The following is a 23,801-nucleotide window of genomic DNA, read 5'->3' as shown; positions in this document are numbered from 1 at the left end:
GTCTATGAGCTTCAGAGTGAACTGGGAGAGAGGGAGAGAGAGAGAGAGACAGAGAGAGAGAGAGAGAGAGAGAGACAGAGAGAGAGAGAGACAGAGACAGAGAGAGAGAGACAGAGACAGAGAGAGAGAGACACAGAGACAGAGAGAAAGAAAAGGAAGGAAGGAAGGAAGGAAGAAACGAAGGAACGAAGGAACGAAGAAAGGAAGTTATTAGTGATTGTAATCACCAGGGCCACCTAACTATATATGATCTGAATCTCCTCAAAATTGTTGATTTGAGGAATAGCTAAGAATTGTGTCTTTTTGATATTGCTATAGACTCCTTGGAGAGATGTAAAGTACTTAAAAAAGCAATCAGGAAAGAGGGAAACTATGGTCTCAAGTGAGTTGTCTACTATTATAGACATGGCTCATTTTCCCATGCAACTATTCAGATTTAGAGACACAGACCAATAGTTGCAGAGGCATCCTAGTTTGATCTCTAGGGATGTTTTTTTTAAAACTGGGAAAGAGAAAGAGTATAGAGAGTTAATTAGGGGAGCCTGATCAGTCTTGATGGGATATAAGGATATGAGGTTTGGGAATTTGCTTATATTTCCCTATGGATGATATGGAGATTCCTATTGGCAATTTAACAAGAACATTGAGATTGCTGGTTGGTGCCTTTCTTTCCTCATTAACATTTTATTGAAAGAAATTATGGAATGTGGGTGATTTTAGTTGGTGATTATTGTGGGGAGAACTACCCCTTTGCAATATATTTATAAAAGAGAACTGTCTTTTTTGAAGAGAGATAATCATAGTTGAGCAGAAAGCAAAGATAGGTGAGATAAGAGCAGATCCAGGCCTTGGAGTGAGGGATGGAACATTTCTTCCAGCCAGGAGATGTTACTGGCAGTATTGGGTCAGAAACACATGGTGATATGTGCTCTCACTGACCATTCAAGAAGTACCAAGAAATGTTGATGGTGCTTCCTTTCAGCCACATGGTACGAGGAAAGAATGAAGTTCTACGACCCTGAGTCCTGCATAGAGGAAGAGAAACCCTAAACCCTCTGTCTCTACATATTAGAAAAGCTACAGCATAACCTCTCATGCAAAGAGACAGTAGCCATTAAGAAGCATATGAGACCAAAAAAACACTATATACACAATACAATTACAATAGTGTAAATTAAAAAGAAAACTACCCAAAAAAGGATATGTACCACAATTCTAAGACCAAGAAATACTGGAATAAAGGGATATTTGAAAATATCCCCAAGCTACCTCTTTTTGAAGTGAGAGGTCCACTGATGTTACACATTGCACGTTTTGCATTCTTTATCAATATATTCTTTAGTGGTGCTTCTCTCTGTCTTTTTGTCTCTCTGTCTCTGTCTCTCTCTCAAAATGCATTTTTTTTGGTATGGGATAGTGCTCTGGGATGGGAATGGGGAGTGATACTTGATATAACTATAAGAAACAGTAAAAAACTGTAAGAAACAGAAAATATTAATAAAAACTTTTTTAAAAAAATAAGTCTATGGGAGAATAGCAGGAGTTTCCTGAAAGTGTATGAAAAAAATGCTGAAACTCCAGAATTCTGGAAGAGTTAGAAGCTCTTAGATAAAGCATTTAACATATAGTTCTAGAACTAGGAATCCTAGACCTAGACTTTCACTTCCACTTCAGCTGGTTTATTCAGCTGGTGAAGGAACAGTGATTGTTTCTTCTCTGGAGTCCAAACACTTACAATAACACCATTAAGTCTGGTGTAGAAAATACTACTCATCAGAGTCAGAGGTGGTCTCCCTAATATCTAAAATTATTTTTTTTCTTCCAAGAAAGTCTAAACCCTTAGCAAAATACTATTAAAATAGAGACCTCCATATGTCCCTATGTTGGAATTCACAAGGAAGAACCACATTTGGGACTGCGATATTAGAGTTTGAGGCTCTGCTGTCCTAGGTGGTACTTGGGCAGGGAAGGGGAGGGAGTGGTTATAAGAAACTTTTCAGATTTTTTTTCATTGTTCTACCAAGTGTCCTTCCATTTTCCTGCTTAACTCTCCTCTGAGTAACTTCACTTAGCTATATCTCTTGCATAATTATCTTTGAACTGGTTTTACTCTTAACTGTTGCCTTTGGCAACCATATATTTGAAAATGCAAGACAAATGTTGACTGACTAAGGAATTTTTAGGCATTTTTTTCCATCTGGATGCTAGGGAAATTGCTTTGCATTATTGAAGCTTCTCCACGAATACCATACATTGTCTCTTTGTACTTTCTTCAAGTTAGATCTCATTTCCATCATCAGTACCATTTTTGAACATGTCAGGACTGAGTTGATTCAATAGAAAACCAAATCTCTTGTTATTATTATTATTATTATTATTATTTCAGTTTTTATTATTTACTCTAGCTTTGTAGAACTTTTGATCTTGGGTCTAACAATTCAATGATCTGATAGAAACCAGATAGCTGATTCAGGATTTATTATCCATCCCAGGAAAGAGTCATTTTTTGTTCATTAAAATATAATGTGAAAGGTTGTTGAAGGTGAGGTCCAAATTTGAGGCTGTCCAGTCTCCATGCATGACAAGGACTAACGGTTTGGTGTACACAAAACAACAATTTCAATCCATCACGCTGGCACATGCCTTCCAGTTTTACTTGAATTGCCTTTATTGGCTCTATGGGAAACACAATTGGATTCGAAGTCAAAAGATTTGCTTCATGCTGACCAGACCAAGCTATTTACTCTCTGTATGACCTTAAATGGGCAGCTAGGTGGCACAGTGGATGGAGTACAGGAACTGGAGACAGGCAGACTCATCTTCCTGAGTTCAAGTCTAGCCTCAAACATTTATTAACTGTGTTACCCTGAGCAAGTCACTTAGCACTGCTTGCCTCAGTTTCTTCATCTGTAAAATTAACCAGAAAAGTATTCTTGACAAGAAAACCCCAAATGGGGTAACAGAGTCAGACATGGCTGAACACATTCAACGATAACAATAAATGACCTTAGACAAGTAAGGGCCTCACTGTTTTTAGTTGTAAAATCAGAGTGTTAGAAGAGCTTTCTAAGGTCTATAAAGAAATATGAGGACATATTTTCTCCATCGCCACAGTCAACTTCTTTTATTCCATGGAGTCTAAGTGGCAATGGGTATCTAAATTCCCAGTCCTGGACTCTTTCCACAGAACAACATCTCCCTCTGTCTGTACCATACATTCCAGAAATACTGAGGAGGGCTCTACCCTCCCTCACTATGCATTTCTGCAATTAACATGTCCTTAGCTTTCCATCTGACTAGAGGAAATAATTCTCTCCTCTCTGCTATAGCACAAAGCTGCATACATATGTTGTTTAGAAATCCTCTCTAAAGTTTGGAGATAATCACAGACCCTTACACTCACATGTGCATTCTGTATAATTATACTGACTATAAAATTGCAATGCAGATGTATAGAAAAGGTTTTTTCTGTAATTTCTTTTTTCCCCCTTTGCCCATAGGATTTTCTTCTAATTCTGGAATAAGCTTCAATCGTTTTAATGAGTCTGTGGAAGGTTTTATTACTTGATACATTTTAGATGCTGCAGAATGTGCAATATTTCAAGTAATATCAGTAGAGAAATTGGGCTTTCATTGTGCATTCATTTGGAAGTGTGTTTGTATGTGTGTAGGGGCCTATGCGCATGTGTAAAGTATCATTCTATTTGACATTTGCATCACCTTCCAAAGAAGCATCTTATATTTCAGGAATAATTCATGGAATAAGGATGAGTGACTCTATTAAAAGCATTCTCTGTCTTAAAAGGAAATTCAGGCATCAGTTTGTTCTACACATGCTAAAGCCTTGTGGATGCCAACAGAATGTAAACTTTGAGGGGTGGGGTTGTTTCCTTATGTTTTTGTTTTTGTAGCCATGGTACTTGATGTATGTTGATGTTCATTTGTTTCAGGCCTTGTGACCCCATTTGGGGTTTTCTTGGCAAAGACACTGGAGTGGTCTGCCATTTCCTTCTCCAGCTCATTTTACAGTTAAGGAAACTGAGGCAAATAGGGTTAAGTGACTTGCCAGGGTCATACAGCTAGTAAGTGTCTGAGGCTGGATTTGAACTCAGGAAGATGATTCAAGGCCTAACATTATGCACTAAAAGAATTTAATAAATGTTTGTTGATGACTTGCTGACTTTAGAAACATCAATAAATATTAAAAATCAGTAATTTAAAAAAAGAATCAAGCAAGCAAACAAAAATAATGAAGGGATAGGAGCCCTAGGTTCAAGTCTCATTCTGAACTTTATAGGGTCAAAAATGAAGAAACTAATCTTCTAATTTTCCAGTGGAGGAAACTGAGTAACAAAAGCAAATGACTGTTTGTAGGGGGAAGGAGAAAGGACCCACTATATGCTGGGCACTATGCTAAGCCCTTTACAAATATTTCCTAATCTGATCTTCACAGCAGCCCTGCAAGGTAAGCGTTATTAATGTCTCTATTTACAGTTGAGGGAACTAAGGTAAACAGACATTAAGTGACTTGCTTAGGATCACAGAACCAGTAAATGAGATTTCAACTCAAGTATTCCTGATTCCAGGCCCAGAGCTCTATCTATCATGCCCTCTGGTGCCTCGACCACTTTACAATAATCTGGGACCACAAAAATGAAGGTGGCCCCTTAGAAGTTTCAAATCCACTAAAGTGGACGTGACATGAACACAAATGATTATGATCCAATGTAGAATTGAATAAAGGAGAGAGCCAAAGTTCCCTATCAATAACAGATTCATTAAGCATCTATTCCACGCAAAGAACTATGATAGAAGCATGTGCTGCAAAGATAAAGTTTTAAAATGCTGTGCCCTCAAATGTCTTATAATCTACTCGGAAAATTTTGAGAAGGGAAAAAATTCTTTCAGCTGGGCAGCTCAGAAGGGTTCATATAGGAGATGGCAGGTGAAGGGAAATAGATGGAAGAGGATTTCAACAGCCAGAGATATGGGCCAGGGAATTCTAATGATAGTATTCTTTCCACTACAACAGTTGTTCTCCAAATCACCTTTCAGAATATTTACAAATGTAGTAGTAGTAGTAGTAGTGGTAGTAGTAGTAGTAGTAGTAGTAGTAGTAGTAGTAGTAGTAGTAGTAGTAGTGGTAGTAGTAGTAGCACTAATAGTAGTAGTGGTGGTAGTAGTGGTGGTAGTAGTAGTAGTAGCAGTAGTAGTAGTGGTAGTAGTAGTAGTACTAGTAGTAGTAGTAGCAGCAGCAGCAGCAGTAGTAGTAGTAGTAGTAGCAGTAGTACTAGTAGTAGTAGTAGTAGTAGTAGTAGCAGCAGCAGTAGTAGTAGTAGTAGTAGCAGTAGTAGTAGTAGTGGTAGTGGTAGTGGTAGTGGTAGTGGTAGTAGTGATAGTAGTAGTAGCACTAAGAGTAGTAGTGGTGATAGTAGTGGTAGTAGTAGTGGTAGTAGTAGTAGTAATAGTAGTAGTAGTAGTGGTAGTAGTAGTGGTAGTAGTAGTAGTAGTAGTGGTAGTAGTAATAGTAGTAGTAGTAGTGGTAGTAGTAGTAATAGTAGTAGTAGTGGTGGTAGTAGTAGTAGTGGTAGTAGTGGTAGTAGTAGTGGTAGTAGTAGTAGTAGTAGTAGTAATAGTAGTGGTAGTAGTGGTAGTAGTAATAGTAGTAGCACTAATAGTAGTAGTGGTGGTAGTAGCGGTAGTAGTAGTAGTAGTAGTAGTGGTAGTAGTAGTGGTAGTAGTAATAGTGGTAGTAGTAGTGGTGGTGATGGTGATGGTGGTAGTAGTAGTAGTAGCAGCAGCAGTAGTAGTAATAGTGTAGTAGTAGTGGTAGTGGTAGTGGTAGTAGTGGTAGTAGTAGTAGCACTAAGAGTAGTAGTGGTGGTAGTAGTGGTGGTAGTAGTAGTAGTAGTAGTGGTGGTGGTGGTAGTAGTAGCAACAGCAGCAGCAGCATCAATATATACTTACCTGAATCAATCTTATATAGTCAGGAAGGCCTCAGTTCAAATCTTGCTGATTTACTGACTTTATGACCCTGTGCCAGTCACTTAATATTTCTAAAACTCAGTTTCCTAATTTCTAAAATGAGGTAGTTGAAACAGATATTCTTTCTGACTTTCTGTAACTCATAGAACATATTCATTAGACCAAGTGTCTGGAGATGATATGGACCCAAGTCCAAGACCCATGCAGTCCAACTCAATCTGAAATTCAGTAAAACTATGTCATTTTTCAAGGTCACACAGACAGTATCAGGGGAAGTACTGCAAAGTCCTCTGACTCCTGAGTTCATACTTTTCCCCTTATATCTTAGTACTAGGTTTCCATCAATCAACTACCCCTGAGTTTTTCCTTAAAGTAAGGAAGGACTGAATAATTGTGTGTGTGTGGGGGGGCGGCAATGTTGATGGGGAGAGGTTCCATCCTGAGTAAAGATAAAGTCTAACAGTCAAGGCTGAACATAGAGTAATTAGAGAAAAGTGAAGGGACCTTTCCTTTTTATTTCCTTCCCTACTTTCCTTCCTTTAAAAAAATCATCCCTAAATCACTTTAAAATTTACTATATTTTTTCCTTACAAAAACACTTTGAGGTGTTGGGTGGGGGGCTCTGTAAACCCTGAGTCTGAATTACTGTAGGGAACAACAGGTGAGGAGAATCCCATATTAGTAACTGTTCTTATAGCATTAGAGGCCTTAGGTACTTAGAGGTTAAATGATCTTCCCTGGGTCCCACAGACAGCATGTGTATGTACTTAAACCCAGGACTTCTAGACTCTAAGATCAGGCTATCTATCCAATATGATATGCTGCCTCCCATTTTAAGTACTTACATCTCCATTTCAATGATGAAGAAGACCCAAGGATGGGTAGTGACTTGCCCATGGTCGCACAGTCATTGTTTAGAATGAGCAATCAAAACCAGCTCTTCCACATCCTGCTCCAGTGCATTTCTACCATACTTAATCGATTGTCTCTTCAATGAGTCTTATGCATAGGACATTGTGATGAAGTTTAGAAATGCAAAAAGGAAAGACACAATCCATATCCTCACGTATAGATTTCATAGTTTAATGAGTGGGTCGGGAGGTAAGACATGAAACCAGCAACTATCACAACTGCATTATGTTTGAATCTCTGCTTTCCACTTATCTCAAATAACATTGCAATGTTGGAAGTGGGATTAGACTTCATTTAAGGTTGCAGAGCTTGAGGTGTTTGGAGAAGAAGGGGAAGGAATTCCTTTGTAACCCCAGTCCCAAAGCCACATCAGAGGAGACGAATGCTCTGCCTGATGTGAGGTCTGGGGAGAAATTGGTGAGAGCAGAGAGAGAACTCCAAGTTTCTTCACCTCTTCCTGAGATGGCCTTCAAGCATTCAGTTGCTTTGAATTCTTCTGGTTTCCACCTTGGAGAGGGAAGATGGAATAAACAAAACCACTTACAGGTGCTGAAGGAAGACTATGTGAATAAACGAGAGGAACTGGCAGTCTTCATCATGTTCCTATACTCAGTTGGCTACAACAGAGACTTTGAGGAACTTCCCTTTGGGTGAGATCTAGGATTCTTTCTCAGCTGAGCTGAGTCCCAGTGGCAGAGCTCCTTCACTCTGAATTGTCTGACATATATTCTCTTATGCATACCTTCTCTAATTTCTGGTTGGTAGACTTTGAATAAATGGGTTTCTTGGCTAAGTGTTATATATGTTCATTGTGGAACTGATATTTCATAGGAAAAGCAGTCAAGTCTTATATATAAAGCTTAGGATCCTGCTTCATCCCAATAATTGAAATATATACATATATTTAAATAGCAATAATCAAAACCAGAAGTTAGTTTAAACCTGATCATATCCCTTAGACTAAAAATATTTAAAGGAGCAGAGAGATTTAATTCTAGACCAGTACCCTGCTTCTCTGAGGAGAGCAGCATGGCTAAATTTCTGCCCTCCTGGCAGGAATTAAACTCTATCTTAGAGAAGGGGGAGATGGATAGAAGAGACAGTGGTATTTATTATGCCTCCCCTTCAGCTATACAATGATACCCACATTATATATGTGAAGGGATGGCCCTTCCTACACATGAGGTGTCCTCGTGCCTCCCTTTCTTCAGGGCCTTACTATAATGCGTTTGAACCTTTGTTAGAAAGAATAGACATTTCTAAAGAAATGGATGGGTTTTAGAATGTTTTCTTCACAATAGAGATAGCATGGCCTGGTGGAAAGAACTGCCTTTGCAGTGAAGAAGAACTGGCTTCAAGTTGTACCTTTGACTTACATTGACTGTGTAACCCTTGGCGTGTTCTTTTCACCTTTAAGGGGGCAAGGTAACTCGCTAAGGCTAACAGTTTCAGAGAAATTTTGGTTCTTGTCCTTACCTGGGTAGAGGAATTATTTTCACCTGGGAGTTGCCTATACCAAAGAAATCACATAGCCAGTCCCTGTCATTCTCTCATAAAAACCCTGTGATGTATGTAACACAAGCATTATGATCCTCGTTTTATAGATGTAGAACTGTGTATGGCAAACTTCATTAAAATACATTACAAAATATTCAGATTGAGATGTACAGAGATATAGCTTCCAAGGCATCTCTTATTCAGCATCTTTCTTAAATTACTTTCCAATTTATTACTTAATTTACTTTCATCAAAGATCCATAGTTTCACTGATGTGAGTATTTAGTCGATGAAGACAATTTCCATTCACCGGTACAACCTCCTTGAACCTTAGTAGACTGTTCTTTATGGGATGGGATGATCAAAATTCTGGTATTGAACCCATCTAAATTTAGCTAATCTCATTCTCAGATGCCAGAGACCAATTCTGTCACAGAGACCCTACTCAAAGCATTTCTAGTTACATAGAAGCTTTTCCAGTCTTTGAGATCCAGGCTTCACTGTCATTTACACACCACAGGAAAGCATCAGTATAAAAATTATACTGTGCAAAAACACAATTGATTATGTTTTAATTTACAATGGTCTAAAAACAGTGTTCATCTACTTTCTGAGTTGTAGGAGCAAATAAGGATGCAGTAAATGATACTGGGTTTCTTCAATAGGCTGTTTTGAGTGGCTTTCAGTATCACAAGGGCTGGAAAACGAGTTGGATGCCCCCCTCGCCCCCCCACAAGCTCACAAATGGAGGTTCCAATGACAACTGGCTGGTTTCATCGTTGGTTAAGTATCAGAGCTAATAGGTTGCTCTACCTCTCCCAATTTCAAGTACTCTTGCCCTATGGCCCATTGCTTTTTGCACTTCTCATGCTCACTTATGTCTAGGGGTCACTTGTTTTTTTCGTCCCTAATGGTCTGTGACTTCCTATAGGTAGGCATAGGTAAGTGATTAGTAAATATTGGATTGAATTGATTTTAGTACCAAGTATTACAGGTTGCTATTTAGCATTGATCCCACTTCAGTTTTATAGAACTAGTCATTGTATTTTGTGAGATTCAGACTGGCAGTCAAGTTTAGTCTGATTCTAAATAGAAATTTAATAGTGCTTATTTCATGCTCACACGGTCAGATTTTTAGTCCAATTTGTTTGTAATGAGTTAGAGTAATCAATATCCAAATCACTGTTAGTTAATTAAAATTGTGTTTCCATTTACTTTTAGAAAACATATTAAGTGGCGGAACGTATCACTTGCTAGGTATCTCGATTCACAAATTTTAAAGGATAAAAAGTGAAGAAGAAGGGATAGGAATTTCATATAGAAAGAATATTGAAGATCTTGGATTCTAATTAGGGTTAAATACAAATAAAACAACAGGACTGGATCAGTAGAACATAAGCTCCTTGAAGGAAAGAGCTATCTTCACTTTTATGATTATATTCCTGGAGACCAGAATACCGTCTGGTATGATGAGCACTCAGGAAATGGTAATTGATTCTGAATCTCCATATCTCTACAAATCTAGATGCCTTTCAGGTCTATGAGTCCTGTAAAACATGGATAATAATAGTAATTTGAATACCGACCACATAGCTAAGTGGTGCGGTGAATAGAGTGCTGGTCTTGAAGTCAGGAAGACTTGAGTTCAAATCCAAACTCAGACACTTACTAGCTGTGTGACCTTAGAAAAGTCACTTACCTTTTGTCTTCCACTGTTTCCTCAACTGTGAAATGTGGATAATAATAGCATCTATCTTGTAGGGTTGTTGTAAGGTTCAAATGAGATAATATTTTAAAACTTAGCACAGTACCTGGTATATAGTAGGTGCTTCATAAATGCTTCCTTCCTTCCCTTCCCCTCTCAGAGTCATTCTGACAGAAAGTGCATTGAACATTTGAAGTACTATAAAAATGTGAACAGTGATAGATTACTACAGGGATCAGTTTGGTTATATGTTTGTTTTAAAGCACAGAGAACATGATATTAGAAGTCAGCAGACCGGGTATCTGGGGCTGGCTCTTCCACTCACTTGTTTGATCTAGGGTCCTTACCCATTCTAGGACTCAGTTTTCTCATTTATAAAACAATAAGATTGCATTAAATTACCTCTGAAGTCACTTCCAGGTGCTATTTGTTAAAACTGAGAGTGCTAGGTCAGGCATTCCGCTGCATAGAGGAAATGTAGTATTTACCCAATTGTGGAAAATCTTTAAACATCTCTCCTCCCATCCCTGTCAAACTCACCACTAGCTCCAGGCTGTGAGAGGGTTTCGATTCTCTCCTGCTGGTGATTATTCTGCAGGGGAAGGCAGAAAGATTTGGCCATTGGCTAGGGATTTAATAGAGCCCAGAGTAGTTACTGGGCGAATGAAATGGACCAAGGTTTAAGAGAAGAAAAGTGAATATGTGGATATTGTTAAGTGCATGAATGTGTGCAATTATTTAATATTGGGGGGTAAGTAAAAGGAAGAGACTCTGACTATTGAACCTCTGAGCCAATTCCTATCTCAGAGGGTGAGTGATCAAAGGGGCATTTTAGTGCACATCCATTTTCTTGCTGGGGACATGAAATGTGAGTTTCAGGCATAAGCCAAGGCAGCTGACTCCTGACTGTGGAGCTATATGGAAAGTCTGTAGGCCTTCAGTCCTATTCCAAATCCTATGGAGCAACATGGCCATTTTAGGGACTGTAATTATAAAGCTTTGACAGATGCAAATATCTGTTTGGCATAATTATGAACGCTAGTAGGCCACGTAAGGAAAGAGAAAATTTGGGGACTGGCCAAGAGATCTCGAATGTGAAGTTATCTGTTTCTATATAGCTTTGTGTCAGTTACCACTGATTCTATAAAGTCAACAAGTCAAATCAATGAGCGTTTATTAAGCACTTACTATGTTCTAGGCCCTAAGCTAAATGATGGAAACTAACAGTGCTAATTAACTATGGAAGCATTGACTTCTTAACCAGTCACTGCTAGCTAGTCTAGGTGATGGGGCACCTGCGGGGAGAGGGGCAAATATAATAGTTTGTGGTGTTTTTTTTGGAGGGGGAGGAAGGGAGGGCAATTGGGGTTAAGTGACTTGCCCAAGGTCACGCAGCTAGTAAGTCTGTCAAGCGTCTGAGGCCGGATTTGAGCTCAGGTCCTCTTGATTCCAGAGCCAGTGCTCTATTCACTGCGCCACCTAGTTGCCCCACAAATATAATAGTTTTGACTGTTTCTTTAGAAATTTGAGGATCAGAAGATTTGCCCTGGGGCATTTTATAGCTTCAATGGGAGGTAGCTGGAGAGACACCAAGCTATAGAGATAAGAAAACTAAGTCCAGATATCATGAGACTGAGAGTGACTTGTCAAAGGCAACCCTTCTAGTGAGGAAGCTGGGGAACATACAATACTCTTGGTTCCTCCTCTGGTATCTGGTGACATTTAGTGCACCATAGGCTTATAGGATGGACCTCTGGAAAGAAAAAAGTGACCCTGAAATCTGTCAGCAAGAAAGTCAAACTAGGGTTCAATTTCTGTGGTGGTCTCATGCTTTGGTGGTTCAGATTCACATATGAAATTCAAAGATATGGGACAGTTTAACTCATTCATAATGTCAGAACTGTTCTTGCCCCGATTTGAGGTTTGGCTGATTCCCCTGCCTAAGTTCTGACTCATATGGATGGGCATGGGGCATGAAATCAACCCTGCTGTCTACACACACACACACACACACACACACACACACACACACACACAGAGCGGATAGAGCAGGCCCTGTAGTCAGGACAACCTGAGTTCAAATCTGGCCACAGACACTTGGTAGCTATGTGACCCTGGGCAAGTCACTTAACCCTGATTACATCCCATCCCCACCCCCCTCAATGGATCAGTATGGCATTCATTTAAAAATCATGGTCATTAAATACCCATTCTGACAGCAGCTCCTATCAGACGTTCATGCATTTAGCTGTATCCAAGGAACCACAAGCATCATAACTTGGAAAGAAAGCAGCAACCATCACCATGCCACCACCAATTCCAAGTTTTTGGTATGGGAGGAGAAAGAAACAAGGATTTGGAATCAATGTGAGTTCGAATCTCAAATGATCTGCTTACTCTGTATGATTTCAGAAATATTATTCCCCATCATTTTTATGTCTGTCCACAGTTTTAGTGTCCTCATTAGAAAAATGAGGGGATTAAAATCATAGTTCTCTAAAGACTCTTTGAGCTATCAAACCTATGATCTTTTAAGTCACAAGGAAAGGAGGGATGGAAATTATGCTTATTGGGAAAAAGCCATTGGCCCTCAGTGACTGTACCATGTCATTGAACCATGTCATAACCTGGAATGTTAGAGGGAAATTTGGAGATCATCTAGTTCAACCTCCTAATTATAGAAAGGAGGAAATTTAGGCCCAGAAGTATGAAGTTTTGCTCAAAACCACACTGGCTGCATATGACCAACAAATACAGGATCAGAACCCAGAGTCTTTCAGTCCCAATTCACAGACCTCTCTACAAACCACACCTCCTGCACTTATTCAAACTAAGACTTGGTGATAGCTTCCCTCTTTGTCCATGATTCCCTTTTTGGGAATCAATTGAGGTTAAGTGACTTGCCCAAGGTTGAATTTGAACTCAGGTCCCCCTGACTCCAAGGCTGGTACTCTACTCACTGTGCCACCTAGCTGCCCCTTGTCCAATCAAGAGAAGATCCTGAGGTCTCACAGCTTTGCTGCCTAAATCATCTAGTTCCTTCTATTTGTCTTTGTGTCATTACCTTTTCTTTGGGAAAAAAAAAAGGTTCCGACTTTGTAACAAGCTAATCTTATCAGCAGGAACTGCTGAGGTAGGAACAGATGGCAGAATTCCAGGTATTCACCCTCCAGCTGTTTACACATGTTCTTTCAAACCTACAGTGGGCTGGAAGGTTACTTATAAAAAGGTTCTAACATACACAATCGCTATGAATATCAATACTCAAAACAGGAAACAAGAACTTCTCCTTTCCCTTAATAATAACAGATAAAAGTTCCCTTCCATATCCCTGTGGGTTTTTACAATACACATTCTAACATTCTGGCAGAGTTAGGACTGTCTCTTGGCTCAGTAGGGATTTAAAATAAAACCAGATTTTCTCAGGAATATATGTCTTTTTCTTCCAGCACAGATGTAGTGTTTCTTCCTATGAAACATCATGTCTACATGTTCTAGAACAAATGTCATGGGAACAACTACCAAACACACACACACATGCACACACACACACACACACATACACACGTACACACACACACACACACACACACACGCACACACACGCACACACTAGAGGTCTTGAGCTGTAGAAGAAAGCCCACTAATTTTGATTCTGGCTTTTGTTTGCTAATCTGTAAAATGTTGGTGTTCTTGGGGGGAGAATTGATATTTGAGAGCATTGAGTCCAGTGCTGCCTAGCCTTCTTTGTGTCAAAGAAGCGTTTGGCAGTCTGGCATAGTTTTTGGCCTCCTCAAAGTAACTATTGTAAATACATAAAAGGAAAAAAATTATATTGACATAAAGATTTACCTATTTTAATCCATTTTGTCCATCTATTTTTTCCCATCCAGATCCACAGATTCCATGAAATCTATCCACAGGTCCCTGACCCCCAGGTAAAGAGATCCTGAATCCAACCTCCTCTTTTTGCAGATGAGAAAAGAGCCCTACAGATGCAAAGATGAAAACATAGTCTATGCTTTCAAAAAGTTTACAATCTATTACAGTCTGTTACAATTGATTACAGGAGAAAACACTTTCACCTGGAAAGATCAGGGAACACTTCATGGAAGAGGTGGCACCCGAGGTAGATGTGGAAGGAAAAGAAGGATTTCAATAGTCAGAGATGTGGAAAGAGTATGTCCTAGGCATCAGAGAGAGCCTGCAAAAATTCTTTGGCACAAAACAAGTCATCAGGAAATAAGATACTAGCTGAGTTTGGTAGCAAAATAGATTGCATGGAGGTGAGTAATGGGGAACAAAGCTGTAAAGATAAGTTGTCGCCATATTATACACATAGCATTTTTTCATGTTAAAGTATTCAGGGATGTGGAGCCTGCAACCTCGAGGCTATATGTGGCCTTCTTGGTCCTTGGGTGTGGCCTTTTGACTGAATCCAAGTTTTACAGAACAGATCCTTTTATTAAGGGGATTTGTTCTGTGAAGTTTGGATTCAGTCAAAAGGCCACACTTGAGGACCTAGAGTGTCACATGTGGCCTCCAGGTCTCAGGTTCCCACACCATAGAAAATAGAGCTACATGGAAGATTCGTAAGCAGGAGAGCAATGTCATCACACCTTTGTTTGAGAATGACTAATTTCTTGTTTTATAAATTGAGTACAAAGTCCCTTGAAGCTCCAAGTCTGATATATATGTGTCTATATACATCTATACATATAAATGTATGTATCTATATGTTCACTAGACACATATTCATGTATATATGTGTGTATGTATCCATATATAATATATACATATATGTATATGTGTATATATGTTTTACAGGCTTTATAAAATCATTTTCTATAATATATGGTACATATATATATGTATTTATACATATATATGTGAATACATGAATGTTCTATGATTTCATTAGTGTGAGGAATTCTCCATTAGTATAGATTGCCGCTTATTTATGACTTAGGAAATAAGTGCTAGGACTTTATGTGAGGCACATAGAGAATAATCAATTTTCTATAGTCAAACAGCTCGCAAAGGTCAGAAGTGGGATTTGAACCCAAATCTTCCTAACTCCAAGATCAGCATTCACAGAGTTAACAAATAATAGAATATTTGTAATAAGAATGTTGCTAGCAGCTACTGTGGCTGTGTAAGGCCAATAACACCAGCACACAGAAGGGCTGCTAGCACAGGTCCCTTAATCTGCTTTTCTAAGGAAAGCAACTTTAAGGGGTTAACACTCTCAGTATAATTAAACATACATATATCATTCACTTAGTTCAGGGGGAAAAGTTGGGATCCTGAACTTCAGAGCAAATACAAACAGAAGCTACAAACAGATCAACAGACAGGCTTTGTCTGATCAAGACATCACATACATAGTTATCAAAAAGAGAAGCACCAACATCTGGGTTTTCAAAGCAGGGGTGCTCTTAACAATGGCTACCCAGAGTCTTGTTTGGTCAGATCACACTACACTCTTCCAGTGAGTGAGAGCCCCAAAACAAAAAGCCAACCTCAAATCTTATTTACCCTTCTCAGGGTCAGAGGGAGTCACGACCATGCAACTCAAACCTATGTGAACTAGGCTTTCTTGTTTCTTAAGCAGGACCCTTGATTCAATCAAAGAAGCAAAAGGCAACAAAAACTCCACTTTGCTTGCTATTACATTTTTTTTTTACTCAGAGGGGAGAAAGAAAGGCAATCAGAGTTAAGTGACTTGCCCAAGGTCACACAGCTAGTAAGTATGTCAAGTGTCTGAGGCTGGATTTGAACTCAGGTCTTCCTGACTCCAGGGCTGGTGCTCTACTCACTGCACCATCGAGGTGCCCCTCTTGCCATTACATTTGAAAAACAAGACTTATCAAAAGTTTTTGATTACCTTAGCATTCTAAAAGAGAAAACAAATATGTCCCACCTTAATTACCATAACAATATTAGAACTGGAAGTTACCCAAGCAGCAAGGTGGTATAGTGGATATTGCCTTGGCTCTGTAGTCAGGAAGAACTGAATTCAAATTTGACCTCAGATACTTTCTAGCTATTTACCCTGGGCAAGTAACTTTACTTCTGTCTGCCTCAGTTTCCTATAAAATGGGGAGAATATTAGCACCTACTTCCCAAGGTTGTGAGGATTACATGAAATAATACTATTAAAGCACCTAGCACATTGCCTGGCACAAAGTAAATGCTATATAAATACCAGCTATTATGACCTCAAAGGCCATATCCTGTAACTTCCACTTGAAAAAGAATCTATATTACAACATATTCAATGAATGATAACTCATCCTACCCTCTTCACTCTGCTATGTGCTCCTATCTTCCTCCCCATCTCCCTTTTTCCTTTTCCCCTCTCCTTTCTCCCTTCCCTTACATATTCTACACTGTCCTTATCCGAGATCTGCCTTACGTGGTCCACCATATCCAGCCGTGCCTCAAGATACACACTGGCAGAGGCTACATATATATACCCTGCCCACCCCCAAGCCTGCTCTCATAATCAAATCAGTAGTTTCATTGCTACTGAACAGGGTGTGTTAATCACTTGGTCACTTATGGTTCCATTCACCATCCTTGGGGATTCCTAAATAAAAATGCCCCTTCCTGAATACTATTCTCCTATATTTGTTGCCTGTCCCATTAGAATATTAGCTTCTTGAGAACAGAAAATATCTTAATTTTGCTTAGCATAGTGCTTGGCACATAGTAAGGGCTTAGTAAATCTTTTTATTTCATCAATTCAATTTTCTGTGCACACATTCACAGATAAAAAATGTGCACAGAAGTACACACAAATTTTAATAAAAATCAGCTCAGTAAAAGGGCTGAGGGTGGTGGTGGTGGGGGGTTTCTAACATTTAGCCTTGTTCAAAAGTAGAACGGGCTAGCTTAAGACTGTGACTTCCCCATTACTGGAGGCCTTCAGTAAGAGGCTATATTCTCACACAAGGAGGGATCTAAAGAGGATTACTCCTCAGGTATGATTTGCATTAAGTAAAATATGAGCTTCTTTCTAACTATGGGATTGTATAACTGTTCTATTCTAAAGCTAGAAAAGGTATTATGGGTCATCTTATCTGTCTCATTTTACAGATGAGAGAACTGAGGTATGAAAAGGGAACATAGAACTCAAGCTGCCTTTTCCCGTATCGGTGTTCCTTCCACTCTCTTTCCATAATAGCTCACATTTATATAATGTTCTTCTGTAACAAAGTGCTTTCAAATCCATTACCTCATGTGACTATTCCAACAACCCTGTGCAATAAGAAATGTGGTTTGGACTCTTGCTATGTGTCAGATGGTAAAACTGATTTGCACAAATAGTTCGTGGCTTGCCTACATTCACAAAGCTAGGAAGAAGCAAAGCTAACATTTGAACTTGTGTTCTTTGACCTCTACCCCAAGGCTTAGTCCATAACACCCTGATATTTTTGCTTTTTGCCAGCAAAATATGGGAAGAACCAGAATTAGTACACATTAGACTGTTGTGGCAACTACAAAAACCCGATGAAAGCATCCAAAATAAACTACTAAATAGCCTGAATATCCATAAAAGCATTTGAAACTCAGACTCACTGGGTATTTCACTCCCCCTCCCTAACCCCCAGCCCAAAGGACAGATAATTGTTCAGAGATGTTCATTTAAAGTGCTTCAAGTAGCCATTTAGAAAATAATAATTATTAATAACTACTTCCCATAGACAAGTGGAATGGCTCTATACAAACATAGACGTGTTTACTAAACATGTTAAAATATGCCATAAATGAAGTCATTTCTTTTCCTGATTCCTTTGCCAGATTTTTAGTTTCATCAAAAAGATGAATATTGTTTGACTTCCTGCTTTTCACAAATGTCCAATCAACTTCTCAAATTCCTCTGTTGAAGAGGGCAGAGAAATTTGGTGAAAGACTATAAAAATCTGTGTGTACTCACTATGCTTACAAGTCACATTCCTTCCAATTTGTGGAGTGTCTGAGGTAGAAGCATAAACCTTTAAATAGTAGAGTTGAGATAATAATAGCTATAGCTAGCATTTCTAGAACACTTTAAGAGTTGTAAAGAATTTTGTACGTGTTATGTCATTCAATCCATACAACCAGCTTGGGAGGTAAATCATTATTATCCCCATTTACAGATGAGGGAACTGAGGCTGAGAATGGCTAAGGGACTTGCCCAGTGTCACACAGCTAACACATGTATGAGGTTGGAGTTGAGCATGGATTTTCCTGACTCTAGCTTTCGATCTCCTTTGCCACTTCTCTACTGAAATACAAAAAAAAAAATTAAAATAAAGACAGTTAGAATTAGAAAAGAATACCAATGCTATAGGGACTAGGAGGATTAATTGAAGCAAAAATGTACTTAGTCTTTTGAAATTTTCTTAAATTCTAGTCCTTGCTGAAAATATAATTTTAGATCTTAGAAGATCACATTGGAGCTAAAAAGGACGTTAGAACATAAAATATTAAAACAGACTGAAACAGCCTAGTAGTGCAGTGACAGAAGTTTGGACTTGGAGAAATGAAGGCCAGAGTACATTGTGACCCTGGATAAATAACTAAACTCTCAACTTCAGTTTTCTTGTCCGTAAAATGGACATAATATACTTCTTATTTCTCAGGGCTGTTGTGGGATTCAGATAAATTTGGATAGATAGATACGTACATACACACATACACATGCATGAATGTACATATATAGATATATGCATGGATATATCTGTATGTATAGAAATACACGCAATTATATACAGACATACATATATACATACATGAATATTCACACATATATATTTGTGAGTGTGTGTACATACACACATTCATATGTGTAAGCACTTTGCAAATGTTGAAGCACTATTCAGTTCAGTTGTTTTCATTCATGCCCAACTCTTGGTGACCCCATTTGGAGTTTTCTTGGCACAGATACTGGAGTGGTTTGCCATTTGCTTCTACAGCTCATTTTACAAATGTGGAAACTGAGACCAACAGGGTTAAGTGACTAGCCCAGAGTTCCACAGCTAGTAAGTGTCTGAGGCCAGATTTAAACTCATGAAGATGAATCTTTCTGACTCCAGGCCCAGTATTTTATCAACTACACCACCTAGCTGTCTGCTAAAGCACTATACTATATTGATTATTTTAGTAGGAGTAGGAGTGACAGTTAGAGCATCTAGGTGGCACAGTATAGGACCTGAAGTCAGGAAGACCTGAATTCAAATCCGACCTCAGACACTTACTAGCCGTGTGACTCTAGACAAGTCACTTAACCCTCTGTGTCAGTTCCCTCATCTGCAACCTGTACTGGAAAAAGACACAGCAAACCATTCCAGTATTTTTGACAAGAAAACCTCAAATGGGATCACCAAGAGTTGGGAACAACTGAGAAACAAGAAGTCATTGAAGAAAGACAAGTCATATAACCTTTCTAGGCTTCACTTTTCTCTCTGATAAAATGAAGGAGTAGGATTTTACAGATACCAAAATCCCTTATTGCTCAAGATATATAATCCTAATGTTCTTTTCAGTTACATTCCCTGATTAACTTCCATTGAGTATCTTTGAAAACTGTACACAGCCAATACTAACTAGGTGTCATATCTGAGATCATACAGTCAGATGATAGCCAAGAATTCATAAAGAAGGAATAAAAGAATGTTCCTCCGAGCAGCCTAAATATCTGGAACAGCCACAATTTCCTTCCACTAAAATTTAAGCAATTTACTTAGAGAAGAGTCCCTCATGCTCTTACTCATAATTTATTAACTCTTCTTTTGCAGAAAATTCTAATTCTAACTAAGGTGTTCTGAACTTACAACAGATTACAAGCTTATAACAATGACAACTACAACCACAAGCTCCATCACAAGGATAAACAAACAAAACTATGATGAGGTGGAGTGGCAATGTTCCAAGGAACAGAGTTACTCTAGAAAATGAAATGATAGCTGAGAGACTGAATGGGAAGGAAGGGAAAGGATAGCATTGTTAACAAGGAAGACTCAAAAGTCAGAGCAAATGGAACCATTTTGCATAACTGCCTTATGTCAATAGGCATTTTTACTACAACACAGTATATTCACTGATGTATGGAAACGTGACCCAAAATTTTCAAGAAAAGACCTGATTATGCTCAGAAAAGGTACATTTATCTTTTCTGAGGCCTGTATGATACATTTAATTTAGTTTTATTAACTTTTTTGCATCACAACTATTTCTAATATACCCTCCTCTCCTACTCTTACACAAAATTTCTCTTGTAAGAAAGTTTTTTTAATTAAAAAAAAGTCTACACTTTGGCTTTGTCTGAGAGCTTGTGCAATATTCCACAAAGACATATTCCACCTCTCATCAAAGAAAATGGAAAATTTCACTTTCTCATCTGTTCTCCAAAGTTTTGTCATTATAATTAAACAAATTTGTTTCATTTTTTCTCTTTTCCATTTATATTGCTATATTCATTCTACATAGCTTTCCAGTGGGTTTTTTAATTACTTCCTTTACTTCAGTTCATGTAATTCATCTATGATTTTTTTTGAATTCCATATATATACGTGTGTGTGTGTGTGTGTGTGTGTGTGTGTGTGTGTGTGCACCATCTAGATCAAAGGTCTGCAAACTATGGTCTTTTTGTCCTAGAACATTAGTATTGCAATCATATTTATTGTGATAATAAGTTTAGATGACATCTACTTCATTCCCTTTTCTTTGCAATTAGAAAACAAAATCCTGATAGGAGTATTTAATATATATGGTTAAAAAAATCCCTTTTTTATCTTCTTGGAGCATATGTCAAATAGTGACATATAAAGTTTGGACATTTTAGAAACTTTTATGAGATAGTAAAATTCAAATTTGCTTTCCAGAATGGTTGGGTGAATTCATGGCTCCACCAATCATATATTACTCATTCTGTCCTTCTGCAGAATATTCTGTCTTTCAATGTTGATGATTCCTATCTTATGTTATTTTTGCCAGTATGGTGAGCATAAGGGAAAACCTTAGAATTCTCTTATTTTGCATTTCTCTTATTAGGGATTTGGAACAAACTTTCATATGAATGTTATTAGTTTGCAAGTTTTCTCTAGGGAATTATTTGTTGACATATTTTGGCCATTATGGATTGGGGAAAAGGTTATTTATCTTAAATACTTGTGCTGTTGATTTCCTATATATGTTTTGGTATCCAGTACATTTTGGATATTTAATAGGCAAAGATCCCCCTCCCTCATCAATAGTTCTTATCCTAGATGAATTGATTTTGTCCATGCAAAAGGATTTCCATTTCAGGTCATCAAAATTCTTGATTTTAACTTTACTGATGTATTTATCTTTTGTTTGCTTAAAAATTTTCCACCCAACCACAATTTAAGATAAAAAAAAAAAACACCTTCAGCAATTTCCTTTATTTTTTTTCCTTCTGATTAATTTTTAAGTAAAGTATTTGTTGATCACAATTTTTTTTTCAAATTTCTTTGGACTTCCCTGGACAATTTCATTTGAATAGGAATCCTTCTCAAAGTAATTTCTATTCTTGGCTTTATAAAATACTGATTAATTAATTTCAAATTTTCATAGTTTTATTTATTTAGTTTCACTTTCTCTCTCTCTCTCTCTCTCTCTCTCTCTCTCTCTCTCTCTCTCTCTCTCTCTCCATTGTCAGGTTTTTTTTTAATAATTGCTGCTTTGCAATATATCTTGACTCTTGGGAATGCTATGCCCTATTCATTCTTATTTTGATACATTGTTTCTCTTGAGATTCTTGATCTTTTATTCCCCCAAATGACATTTATTATTTTGTCAAGCTCTACAAAGTAGCCCCTTGATAGTTTCAATGTTATATTCTTAAATGTGTAAATTAATTTGCATACTATACCCATACTTAGTTTGTTGGCATGGCCAAATCACGAGTAATGAACATGCATCTACTTGAGCTGACTTGTCTTTATGAGGAGAGTTTATGTTTATATTTACATAAATCACAACTGTGTCTTAGTAAATTGACTTTTGAATATTTTATGCATTTTGTAGTTATTTTGAATTAAGTACTTATTTCTATCATTTCCTCTTGGTTTTTGTTATTGCTATGTAGAAGTGTACATAATTTTGTGGATTTAGTCTGAATTCTGCTACTTTACTAAGAATATTAAGTAAATGATTTTATTTTTTTCCTAATTTTGAAACATCTCTAATGGCCCATTTAAATACCAGTTGGTTAAAATAAACATATATATGTCCATATACAAACATATAAGCACATACTTATCTATTATATATACATATACATACCTACATATCTAAATAGATATACATAAATTTATTATTTACTATTCACTTTCAAAATATGCCCTGAGTCTCTCAGGTCTAAATTCTCTAGCAATTCATTCAGTTCAAGGTTTTCTTTCTCATTTTTTGGTCATATTTATTCCACTTGGATATTAAAATATCAACAATTATTGTCCTATAACCTTTATTTTTTCTGTGATTCAGCTGACTTTTCCATTATAAATTTAGACTTATTACCATTGATGTGTTACTGTTAAGGAGTATACATGTTTATCTCTGTTAACGTTGTGGGGTTTTTCTTTAAGCTTTGTATGAGAGTATCACTGCAGTGCCTGCTTTTTTTTTGTAATTTGCTGATGCATGACAAACTTTGTTCTAGTCTCTCATTTTAACTTTACAAAAATCTTAATTTTCGATGTGCTTTTCATATGCAAAAATTTGTGGGATTTTGCTTTCTTAGCATTTTTGGGCTTTATTGGATTGCTTGAAACATTTATATTAATGGTTTTGACTATTAGAGATTTGGGTTTTCTTTTTCTTATTCATTTTGTGTTCATCTTTTAAATAAGTTTTACTCACACTACTGCAAGCTAATCAGTTCCCATAGGATTCCCTCATTTTCCTGCCCTGTCCCAGATTCCTTGAATTTACTTAAATTGTTAGCTTTCATTTTATTTATTTTTCTTGTTTATTTGCTTACTCAGATTTAATACCACTTGATTTGTTGTTAGTGTTAACTATAAATGGGGTGTACCTGATTATCTCTCTTGAAATTATGAGTTTTTGTTTTAGCTTTGTGTGATAGGATTATTGGGTTATTTATTTTACTGTATGCTAGTTATTTATTTATATTTTTAGCATTTTATTATGCCTATCATCTTGATCAACTTTTGATTTTCATTTTCCTCATTCAGGTAAATATATTTCAAAATCACCCCTCTCCTATCCTCCCCACCCCCAAAAAAAGCTTCTTGGAATAAGTAACATTCTTTTATCATATACTGTTGCTTTTTTGTTTTCATCTTTTTGTTAAAATTCACATTCATTTGTATAAATAGAGTGCTCTCAGGTCTCTTAACTAGCAGGCCATAAATTCTATCAAAGATTCGAAAATGATGGGGGAAAGAAAATTAGTTCACCAAAACTGACCAATGCACCACCTATGTCTGATACTATATTCAATATTCTAAATCCATAGTCCCTCATCGCTATACGTATGTGCAGGAGGTATCTCCTTTGGAATAAAAATACATCATTATACTTAAACAGAATTCAGGTTTGTTTTGTTACTGTTTTGAGTTTTTGTCATGTACTTTACCATAGTAATTGTGTAAGTTCTTTCTGTTTCAATTCACTTAACTCTGAAATACCTCTACCAACAGGGTATTAGTGTGCCCATCTTTTGTATTGC

This window comes from Trichosurus vulpecula, chromosome 3, assembly GCF_011100635.1.
Source record: "Trichosurus vulpecula isolate mTriVul1 chromosome 3, mTriVul1.pri, whole genome shotgun sequence".
Taxonomy (NCBI): Eukaryota; Metazoa; Chordata; class Mammalia; order Diprotodontia; family Phalangeridae; genus Trichosurus; species Trichosurus vulpecula.
This window is presented reverse-complemented; position numbering follows the sequence as displayed.